This window comes from Bubalus bubalis, chromosome 17, assembly GCF_019923935.1.
Source record: "Bubalus bubalis isolate 160015118507 breed Murrah chromosome 17, NDDB_SH_1, whole genome shotgun sequence".
NCBI lineage: Eukaryota > Metazoa > Chordata > Mammalia > Artiodactyla > Bovidae > Bubalus > Bubalus bubalis.
The window spans coordinates 53449784-53461387 of record NC_059173.1 but is presented as its reverse complement, the minus strand read 5'-3'; the positions used below and the strand labels follow the sequence as shown (position 1 = coordinate 53461387).

Genomic DNA, 11604 nt, shown 5'->3' with positions numbered 1-11604 from the left:
TGCACGCGGTCCCGGTGAATGAGAGCCCAGTCAGACAGCAGAGGTGTTGGAGACCCAGTGCAGTCTGTTTTCAGTAAGGCTGTTTGGAGAAGTACATCTGGCTTCACAGAAGAGTGTGGATTAAGACTTCTGGTTAAATAAATTCCTATTCAATTACCCAGCCACAAAAAAGAATGAAATAATGCCAGTTTCAGCAAGTGGGTCTCTGGACCCAGAGATGATCTTACTAAATGCAGCAAGTCAGACTAAAACAGGTATCATATGGTATTACTTTTATGTGGAACCTAAAAAAATTATACAAATGAACTTATTTACAAAACAGAAATAGGTTCATAGAAAACAAACTATGGTTTACAAAAAGGGAAAGGGGTTGGGGGGCAGGGATAAATTTGAAGTGTGGGATTAACAGATACACATTCAGTTCAGTTCAGTCGCTCAGTCGTGTCTGACTCTTTGCGACCCCATGAAGCACAGCATGCCAGGCCTCCTTGTCCATCACCAACTCCTGGAGTTCACTCAGACTCATGTCCATCAAGTCAGTGATGCCATCCAGCCATCTCATCCTCTGTCGTCCCCTTCTCCTGCCCTCAATCCCTCCCAGCATCAGAGTCTTTTCCAATGAGTCAACTCTTCACATGAGGTGGCCAAAGTACTGGAGTTTCAGCTTTAGCATCATTCCTTCCAAAGAAATCCCAGGGCTGATCTCCTTCAAAATGGACTGGTTGGATCTCCTTGCAGTCCAAGGGACTCTCAAGAGTCTTCTCCAACACCACCGTTCAAAAGCATCAGTTCTTCGGCGCTCAGCTTTCTTCACAGTCCAACTCTCACATCCATACATGACCACAGGAAAAACCATAGCCTTGACTAGACGGACCTTTGTTGGCAAAGTAATGTCTCTACTTTTCAATATGCTATCTAGGTTGGTCATAACTTTCCTTCCAAGGAGTAAGCGTCTTTTAATTTCATGGCTGCAGTCACCATCTGCAGTGATTTTGAAGCCCCCAAAAATAAAGTCTGACACTGTTTCCACTGTTTCCCTATCTATTTCCCATGAAGTGATGGGACCAGATGCCATGATCTTCGTTTTCTGAATGTTGAGCTTTAAGCCAACTTTTTCACTCTCCTCTTTCACTTTCATCAAAAGGCTTTTTAGTTCCTCTTCACTTTCTGCCATAAGGGTGGTGTCATCTGCATATTTGAGGTGATTGATATTTCTCCTGGCAATCTTGATTCCAGCCTGTGCTTCCTCCAGGCCAGTGTTTCTCATGATGTACTCTGCATATAAGTTAAATAAGCAGGGTGACAATATACAGCCTTGATGTACTCCTTTTCCTATTTGAAACCAGTCCGTTGTTCCATGTCCAGTTCTAACTGTTGCTTCCTGACTTGCATATAGGTTTCTCAAGAGGCAGGTCATTTAAAAATAAACAAACAACAAAGACCTACTGTATAGAACAGGGAACTATATTCAATATCTTGTAATAACTTATAATGGAAAATAATTTGAAAAAGATACATATGTATATCTAAATCACTTTGCTGTACAGTAACTGAATAACTCTGCTGTACACTTGAAACATTGTAAATCAAGTATACTTCAAAAAAAAAAAACAACTCAATTAACATTTCCCTAAATTACCAATAACGAGGAGAAAACTTTGCTTCCTGAAGTTCTAGCATAGATTAACAGAGAAATTATTAATCATTAGTTTAAATGATTTAAAATCATTTACACTTCCACTCATTTAGACAAACTTTCCTCTGTTGGAAAAACTGGCCATGCTGACCGCTGGTTACTCCTCACAGCCCTGAGACGGGCATTAAAAGCTGCTCTAGACTCCGAAGAGTTCCCCTTACTGGGAAGTTGGTGGTAATAGTTCTCTAACAGGCTTTCTTAATAAATGATAAAAATAACCTTTTAGATACTTAAATCATTTGGCTGCCAAGGGCATTTAATCAGGCCCATTGCCAAATGCTAATTAATGACACAAGTGGAGGATTTTATTTAAATTTGTTATACTAATATGTGGAAATATAAATAGAAACTGCCGATGGAGAGAAACTTGTCAAAGGTGGAATGTGTCAGGTGACGGAACAAACACCAAACTTTAAAATAATAGACCTGCTGTGTTACAGGAGGTAATTGATGTAGAAATCTTGCAATGAAGATAATTTATTTGTAAAAAGCCTTTTGTAATTTAAAGTACTCAGAGTGCTGAAAAATATAAAAAATCATCAGGATTATTGTAGGCTAATACTTATTGAATGGGATGAATTCAACTCAGTTGTGAGGGAGTTAGGTTATGGTGAGATGTGTGATATATAGGCCATCGCTTTCGTTGACGGTATTTTCTTTTCCAGTGTTTATGTGTCCAGTTGGTGTTAGTCCTGAGTTTATTTCCAGCACCAGCTGTGCTGATGTCGTGTTTTAGATCTTTCTGATTTGCAAAGAAAGTTTATGGTTGGGCCGTGGTATCCCTGATGGCTGATGGCTAACATGGTTTCTTCCGTGCTCAGTGGGGACATGTTATACTGCTCAACTCAGATATGTTTGGGTATTTATCAACATGGTTTCCACTGGAAAGCCTCATGGTTTGGCTTTTGGCCACTTATGCTCCTGACATGTCCCAGTGGCTTTCTTGTGGTTTAAAACAAGTGGAGTAGCTAAACACGGAAGATCCACCTAAAGTTAAGAAGGCAAAGAGGACTACATGGTGGTCTATTCTTGCTGGATGAGAGCAAAAATGGGAAGGTCTATAGATATGTATTTTTTTCTTGTGTTAGTGGAAAGATTGGATTTATAGATCTCTAAACGTGAGTCTGGCAACTAACCACTTAATTTAATGAAATGAGTAGTTCTGGTTAGAGAAACAAGTGCTCTAAGTCAAGTTGCTGTGTATAAGGATTAGTTTGAGTGAGGAGGAGCTGAAAGTAGTTGTCACATTGAGCAGCAGTGCAGGATTTGATCTGCTCTGTTCTGGTTGCTTCTGAGACTTCCTCATTTAGTGCCTTTGTTTATGCTAATTTCCCTACCAGGAGTGAGCCTTTTTCCATTCATTCCTCTCTTTACATCCCCCCAATACATTCAGCTCAAATTCCACTTTCACTGGAAAAACCTTGGAGCACTCCATCTAGAATTGATGTCTTATTCAGCTGAAGAAAGATACTGAATACATTTAAAATCCACCAGATAAGCGTCACTTATTGCCTAGAATCATGTGACTAACACTCACGGTATATTATCTTTTTTATAATCAGTTGCCTAACTCTTCAAAATTAGATTTCACATTCATGGAAGGCAGGGATAGCACCTTTGCATTTCCCACATCTTTGCACAGTGTTTCGCTTAGGAGAGTTAAACAGTAACTGTTTATTGATGAACCAATGAATGAACCCAGAGGATTGAACTCTAATGGCCAATGTCATCAATCGACTGGTGACTATAGCGTGTCATTCTCACTATGAAGGCCAGCTGCCCTGTTCCTCCACCTTTCACTATGGCTCTAATGCCAGAAAGGGGCCTGGGTGCATCTCATTAAGTGAAACATTAACTTCTTACCACACGTCCAAATGGTATAAACATCTGGGAGTGCTCAAGATAGACACATTCAAATCTGCATTGCCAAATGACTACAAAATGCCTGACAAGGCTTTTCAGTGTTTCTTTTTGCTTACAGAAGATCTCAGTCAACATTTGGATGCTTGTAAGCACGGGGCGATGTAACTCCCTTGGCATTCCAAGGAGACGGTACTTTAAACTATGCTTGTCAAGACCTGGCATCTTCTATCTGGAACCCTAGGGTCATGAAATAGACCTTACAGACCCTTTCCCTTTACTGAGGTGGATAGTGAGGCTTACAGAGTTTAAAAGACTTGCTCAAGGTCACTCAGCTTGTTATTGACCAAGCAAATTCACAAAGAGTTCCTGCAGTCTTTCTGCCCCCTGTCTGAATAATGTATAATTCACAGATGGCTGTGCTGTTTGACCGTCAGATGTAGACCAAACCTTTCATTTTTTTGTGCTTTTATATGCTCTCTGTACCATACTGAGCTCTTTTGATCTTCATATATCAAAATTTTGGGAATCTCTGTTAAGTAGACTATTACCAGACGAGGAGACAGCATCAGGTGTGTTAGAAGAGTTTGAGATCAGCAGTAAACAAACCCATGTAAAAATGACCGCTACCTACGGCTCTCTGAGCTTTTATTTTGGCATTTAGTCCTGGAAAAGAAAAAAGCCTTCATTTCTCGCTGCTCTTGCTTGGTTGGTCCCCCTTGGGACCAATATCTAGCGTTTATGATGAAAATTGTCACTGTGACTCCTCACCCACGTGTAGATGCAGAGCAAGGTGTGGGGAGGGCAAGCACCTGGGGTTCCTGCTCCTGTCCCTTCTCTGCTCTGCGGGGCATAGAACTGTCCCACAGAGATCTTTCCAGGTGTGTGGGGCTCCCAAGGGAAGCCTGGCATGTGCTGACAACTGAATTTTCAGTTTTAGAAATTAAGCTTTCCTTGCTTTCTGTGATGATCCCTTACACGCAGCCCTCTGCACCATCTGGGGGAGCATTCCACTGCCATTTCGAACGGTGGCAGCTGTGAAGTCACTGATACTTATGTCAAGTCCTGTCTTTTGAATCTTCTAACGATGCCCATCTTTAGGTTTCTGTGTGGCATTGAAATCCACACAGAAATGCAGAATGGCTCTCTCCCTGTTTCTTAGCTTCACTTTATGATTTGGGCACACCAAATAATAATACAATAAATGTTATGTGCTTGAATCATCTTGAAAACACCCCCTGCCCTGGTCCGTGGAAAAATTGTCTTCCATGAAAGCAGTCCCTGGTGCCAAAATGGTTGGGGACTGCTGGTTTGAATTGTTTTAGAGAAATTGAAACCCCCACCAAATGGAAGTAACTGTGCATTGCCTACAAGCATGTAGACTCCAGACGGGTTGGAACCAGAAGTTTGATGATGCTGACTCCTGATTACCTCACCACCAACCCATCAGAAGAATGTCCATGAGCTGATCACATACCCCACAGCTCCCTCCCTCATCCAGTCTGGGTAACCTGGGTGTGCAGTCACAAAATATCTCTTAAGAAAATAGTTCCTAGAAGTTCCCTGGTGGCCTAGTGGTTAGGATTTGGTACTTTCACTGCTGTGGCCAGGTTCATCCCTGGTCAGGGAACAGATCCTACAAGTTGTGTGGCATGCCCAAAATTCAGAAAGAAAGAGAGAAAGGAAGAAAAAGAAAGGAATAAAGGAAGAAAGAAAGGAAGGAAAGAAGGAAGGAAAGAAAGAAGGGAAGAAAGAAGAAAGGAGGAAAGAAGGGAGGAAGGAAGGAAGAAAGAAAGAAAGAGGTTCCTTCAGACCATAGCCCTAATTGCTCCTGTCTTGGGGACAGTCTGAAGTCATATGTGAGAATCCAGACAGGTCCCATGATCACCCTCTCTGTTTCTTCCTCCTCTTCCCCAGCCCCCTCCCAAAGTCCCCTACAACAAAAACTAGCATTTCTTCCTCTCCTTCAGCAAAACACCAAAGGGATCCTGTGTATGACCTCATGCAGATGGTTGTGGGAAAGGGCCACAGTGGTGCGCAGTAAGGCCAGTCTACTGACAGCAGGTGGTGGTGAGGAAAAGCGCAGCATTTAGTGCGGGGCGCCCAGCAAGGAGTCCGGAGCAGGAGCAGCTAGTGCTCAAGACCTGAAAACTCCCTGAAGGCTTTCAGAGAAAGGTTTTTAAAGACTGGATGAGGGAGGGCAGTTGTGGGGTGTGTGATCAGTTCATGGACATTCTTCTGATGGGTTGGCCCTGACGTAATCGGGAGTCAACATCATCCAACTTCTGGTTCCAACCCGTCTGGGGTCCGCATGCTTGTGAGCAGTGCACAGTTAACTTCTTCCACCTGGTGGGGGTTTCAGTTTCTGTAAAATGGTTCACAGTGGTGGTCCTCAACCTTTTTGGCACCAGGGACTAATTTTGGGGAAGACAAGTTTTCTGCAGGCGGGGCATGGGGAATGGTTTCAGGATGATTCAGCACGTTACATGTATTGTGCACTTTATTTCTATTATTATTACATCAGCTCCACCTCAGATCATGAGGCATTAGATCCTGAAGGTTGGGGACCCCTGGGTCAAAGGATTTGGCTCAGAATATTATCTATAACCCTTGAAGTCATACAAAAGGCCCTTGACTTTGTTGAATGGCTGAACTATAATTATTTTGTCTTCTTTTTCTTTCTTTCTGCATTTTCTCACTTCTCTGATTAAATTTACTCTTTGAAACTTGGGGAAGGCCTGGGAGGCTAAAGTTTTCCTACAGACAAGAGGCAGCTGAAGGACATGGCAGGGAGTCTGTTCCCAGGAGGCTCCCTCAGTCCTGCTCAGTTACAACAGGTTCTGCTCCTCGGACAAGTGGGCAACACCCAAAGGAGAAACCGCTTGTTCCTCCTGTTTTCAAATTTCTACCCTGTGCACATATTTTGACATACATTATCATATTTAATTCTCACTACAATTGAAGGTTAACACCATTATTCCAAACTAGACAGAGGTAACCAAAGCTCAGAGAGACTAAGTCAGAGTTAAGAAACTTGGGAGTCAGGCAGTTATAAGCAAAATATCTTGGATTCTCAACTAGGTCTGTCTGACTCCTTGGCTTTGGTCTTATGTAATTGCTCATCAAACTTCGGACTTCCCAGGTGGTGCTAGAGGTAGAGAACCTGCCTGCCACTGAAGGAGATGTAAGAGAAACGGGTTTCATCCCTGGGTCAGGAAGATCTCCTGGAGTAGGAAAACGGCAACATGCTCCAGTATTCTTGCCTGGAAAACTCCATGGACAGAGGAGCCTGGTGGGCTACAGTCTGTTTTTCAGCCACTAAATCATGTCTAACTCTTTGAAATGCCATGAATTGCAGCATGCCAGGCTTCTCTGCCTTCCACTGTCTCCCTGAGTTTGCTCAAACCCATGTCCATCGAGTTGGTGATTCCATCCAATCATCTCATCCTCTGTTGCCCCCTTCTCCTCTTGTCCTCAACCTTTCCCAGCATCAGGGTCTTTTCCAGTGAGTTGGCTCTTTGCTACAGTCTGTGGGGCTGCAAAGAGTTGGACACAACTGAGCATAAACACACACACACAGACACACACACACATAGACACACACACACATCAAACTTAAGGGTTTGTAAGAGTCACTTACAAACTCTTGTAACTCTTAAGTGCTTGTTAAGAAAGCAAGTCCCAGGACCCACTGGTGGTCATCTCTCCAGATTATACAAGCACAGGGGACGATGGGAAAGGCTGGTATGAAGGACGTCTGCGGGGCCTGGAGCAGAGCTAGTGTAAATGCGATGGGACTTTATACCATACTTGACCCACAGCTCTTTTTCTGCTTGAGCGCTCTCATCTGGGGAAAAGGTCACACAGATTGTTAATATCCATGTTCAGGAGTGCACTTGGTTGAACACAGCATTTCATCAGGTCCTTGGACCATCTGCTTCAGAATAGAGCGTTTATTTAAAGACTGCAGTTACCCTGATGCCTTCACAGATCCACTGATCTGTGGATTCTGACGCTCAGGAACTTGCATTTTTACCATGTCCCTGGTGGTGGTGGTTTAGTCTTTAAGATGTGTCCAACTCTTTGCAACCCCATGGACTATAGCCTGCTGGGCTCCTCTGTCCATGGGATTCTCCAGGCAAGAATACTGGAGTGGGTTGCCATTTCCTTTTCCTCCCATGCGCCTACCTGGGTATTATGTACGATCAACACTAGGTATAAAAACAAACAAATGAACAAACAGTATAAAAACCAGAAACATATTCAGAAATAGCTCTTGCTATGCTGGTTCCAAAATTAGTCTGTGTTTAAATGGTAAATGAATGGGGGAAAAATATGACCAAAGTCATCTCTAGGCACTGTTTCAATTAAATTTGTCATCTGGGCTCTGCTTACCTGTTCAAATTGATTCAGCAGAGAGGATGGTGATGATAACACTGTAAGAAACAGACAAAATCAGAGCCTGTTAGATTAATCTCTTTCTTCCCCCTGGGCCAGTGAAGTGTCCATTTCCTAGTTTATCCCCAGGGGCTTTCAAAGCAGATCTGGGGACCAAGGTCCTGTGAGCATACAATTGATTAAAATGGCAAGAATTTTGGAGCATAAGGGCTGGAATTAATTAGCATCCTTAAAACAGCAGCACTAGGCCCTTGAATTTTTGGAACATATGAATGGTAACTGTTGATTTCTCAACCCAAAGCAGAACATCTGTTCTTTTGCAGAAAGTCGAGCAAAGATTGCAATGCGGAGTCAGGTGGGGGTAGTGTTGTTAGGAAATGTTCAGATCATAGCTGTCCATTTGGATTTATTATTAGACAGCACTCAGTATAATTGCTTTCTCAAGAATTTTTAGATGTCTGACACACACACTGTATATCTTGTGCAATTTTATTGGTCCTTAATCCTCTGTAAAGTTATTCCAATCCCAACTGCACATGGGAAGTGTCCATAAAATGTAACGAAGAATTTGTATTCAGAATTAATTTTACATTAAACACAATTCATTACTTCCCATCCAGTCATCTTGCCTGTCTGGATCTTTGGGAGATATAGGCAAGTCAGCAAGGAAAGGAAAGATGACAATGAAGCAAGGGAAAGAATGGATACAGATGGAGTTGTTTCTGAAGAAGTAAATGATTAGATCTAAGAATAAGTTCCCTGGTGGCTCAGACAATAAAGAATCCACCCGCAATGTGGAAGACCTGGGTTTGATCCTTGGGTTGGGAAGATCCCCTGGAGGAAGGCATGGCAACTCACTCCAGTATTCTTGCCTGGAGAATCTACATGGACAGAGGAGCCTGGTGGGCTACAGACCATGGGGTCACAAAGAGTTGGACACTACTGCGCGACTAAGCACAGCATAAGAATAAGTTAACAATAAGATAACAGTAAAGTCAAAACTGAAAAATATTATATTGCTTATGTGTAGAATCTACAAAAAAGATATAATAAACTTATTTACAAAACAGAAATAGAGTCACAGATACAGGAAACAAATTCATGGTTACCAAAGGGGATGGGGGGAGTTCCCTGGTAGCTCAGTTGGTAAAGAATCTGCCTGCAGTGCAGGAGACCCAGGTTTGACCCCTGGGTTGGGAAGATCCCTTGGAGAAGGAAATGGCAACACACTCCAGTATCCTTGCCTGGAAAATCCTGTGGATAGAAAATCCTGGTGGGCTACAATCCATGGGGTCACAAGAGTTGGGCACGACTTAGCTACTAAACCACGTAGGAGTTTTGGATTAGCAGATACAAACTGCTATATGTAAAATAGATAAGCAACAAGGACCTACTGTATTGCACAGGGAACTATATTCAATATCTTGTAATAATCTATGATGGAAAAGAATCTGAAAAAATATATGTATTAAAAAAACCTCAAACAGAATTATTAAAGGTACCAAGTACAAACCCTCATCTAGTATACACATAAAGTGTCATCATTTTTTATCATTCATTCATTTTCATTTTAACTCAAGGCATCTGCAAGACCCTGGGTACATCCCAGCTTTGCCACAAACTTGTTCTGTGATTTGGGGGAAGTTATTTAAATTCCCTATATAAAGCGAGTTTATGTAAAGTGGAGATAGTAATTCTTTCCTTGCAGAGTTATTGTAAGGTTGGACGTGAAAGAATGCCTGTCAGGACCTACCAATGTGTTTGAAGGTATTTAAAAGGTAGAAGGTATGAATATTTACAAATGCTAGTTACTTCGCTTCCTCCTCCTATGTCTAGGATCAGCTATGCAGCTGATATTTTTATGTTCAGACTTGAGAGAATTGGATTTATTTAGTTGCTGCTTCACTAAATTAATTGGCAAGCGAATGGCTGACTACATTAATTTTCTGTCTGGCACGCCACTAACAAACACAGTTCCTTGTTATGAGCTGAGGTGGGTGGAGATGGGTGCTGTCAGGAGCGAGGAGCAAGGTGATGCTTGAAAAGCAGATTCATTTTCATTTTTATGAAGTGGGTTAGTTATGTTTTTTATTCCATTGTAATAAAAATGCAAACATCAAAATATTGCGGCCTTCACTTTTGTTTCATTTTCTGCCATAGTTTTGGATAGGACGCAGCCTCCAAAGCCTGGGGAGGGAGAGTGTTTGGGATGGGAGGCGTCACGCTGCTGGAAGCACTCACTGTAGTTCAGCTCCTTTTGGCTTCAGGTGCCTCTTTTAACCTTAATAAAAGCTGGTATTTTGGTGGGCTTAAAAAACACTGCAAATGCTTTCCATTAGTATTTTCACATTTTATAAGCTTTTGTTGTTCAGTTGTTCAGTTGTGTCCGACTCTGCAATCCCATGGACTGCAGCATGCCAGGCTTCCCTGTCCTTCACCACCTCCTAGGGTTTACTCACGAAGAAGGCAATGGCACCCCACTCCAGTACTCTTGCCTGGAAAATCCCATGGACGGAGGAGCCTGGTAGGCTGCAGTCCATGGGGTCGCTAAGAGTCAGATATGACTGAGCGACTTCATTTTCACTTTTCACTTTCATGCATCAGAGAAGGAAATGGCAACCCACTCCAGTGTTCTTGCCTGGAGAATCCCAGGGACGGGGGGGCTTGGTGGGCTGCCATCTATGGGGTCGCACAGAGTCGGACGCGACTGAAGTGACTTAGCAGTAGCAGTAGCAGAATTCATTCAAACTCATGTCCATTGAGTTGGTGATGCCATCCAACCATCTCCTCCTCTGTTGTCCCTTCTCCTCCTGCCCTCAATCTTTCCCAGCATCAGGGTCTTTTCCAACGAGTTGGCCATTATAAAGTATAATGGGGACTGGTGAGGGAGAAATGGAAGGAGAGCAGTCAATAACCAGATTTAGATTATTAGAGTCATCAGGAACTAGGCTTTTTCCAGTCTGTGCTTTAATGGTTCAATGTCTAGAGTTACACTGAGTTGGCTGGATGGTGATTAACACTGTTGTGGGTATAGCTGGCCCTTCTGACTTCTCTAATGGGCTTCCAGATTATGCCATTTATTAATTAAATTAGATCAGCCTGATGATTTTATCTCTAGATTGTCTTTTAGTGGTGAGTACCATCTCTGATAGGAAAACTTGAAAGCTTTCAGATTTTACTTGGCGATAGTTGGCTGCATTTCCCCTAGCTCCTTTGTCATTAGGGCTAGGAACTGGAATTCCTCAATACCAGGGAGAGGAAGAGAAATAAAGTTTAAGAATCAAAGGTAAATGACATTTTGTATTTTCAACTTCCCAGAAGATTCACAACGCTTTTCAAGGATTCCTCATGCCTTGACCTCAGGTAAGAGAGGGCCATCTTTTTATAAGACAAAACAATATTATAAGTTAGCTATAGACTTTTAACAGTTTAAAGTTATTCTGCTTTATTTCCCTTCTGTAAGAGTGAAATAGAGGCACAAACAGGGTTTGTGATAGAAGTGAAATTAGCACCAGTATTAGGAATTGATACTCTGGCCTGGCTCTGAAAGAGAGGCCAAATCTACTTCCATACAGACAAGGAAATGATTGATTCTGGGGTTTTCTGAAGTGGTATCTACATATCATTATCTATCATGTATCTTTCCATCT

At 42.4% G+C, this 11604-nt stretch overlaps 1 long non-coding RNA gene across 1 annotated transcript in view; it reads left to right on the top strand.

Annotated features, from left to right (window-relative positions):
* Positions 1 to 10890: 10890 nt before the first annotated feature.
* LOC123329983 overlaps positions 10891 to 11604 on the top strand; it is a 45296-nt gene continuing 44582 nt past the window's right edge. Inside the window, exon 1 of the long non-coding RNA XR_006545643.2 lies at positions 10891 to 11317. This is a non-coding gene — a long non-coding RNA (uncharacterized LOC123329983). The remainder of the gene's footprint in view (positions 11318 to 11604) is intronic.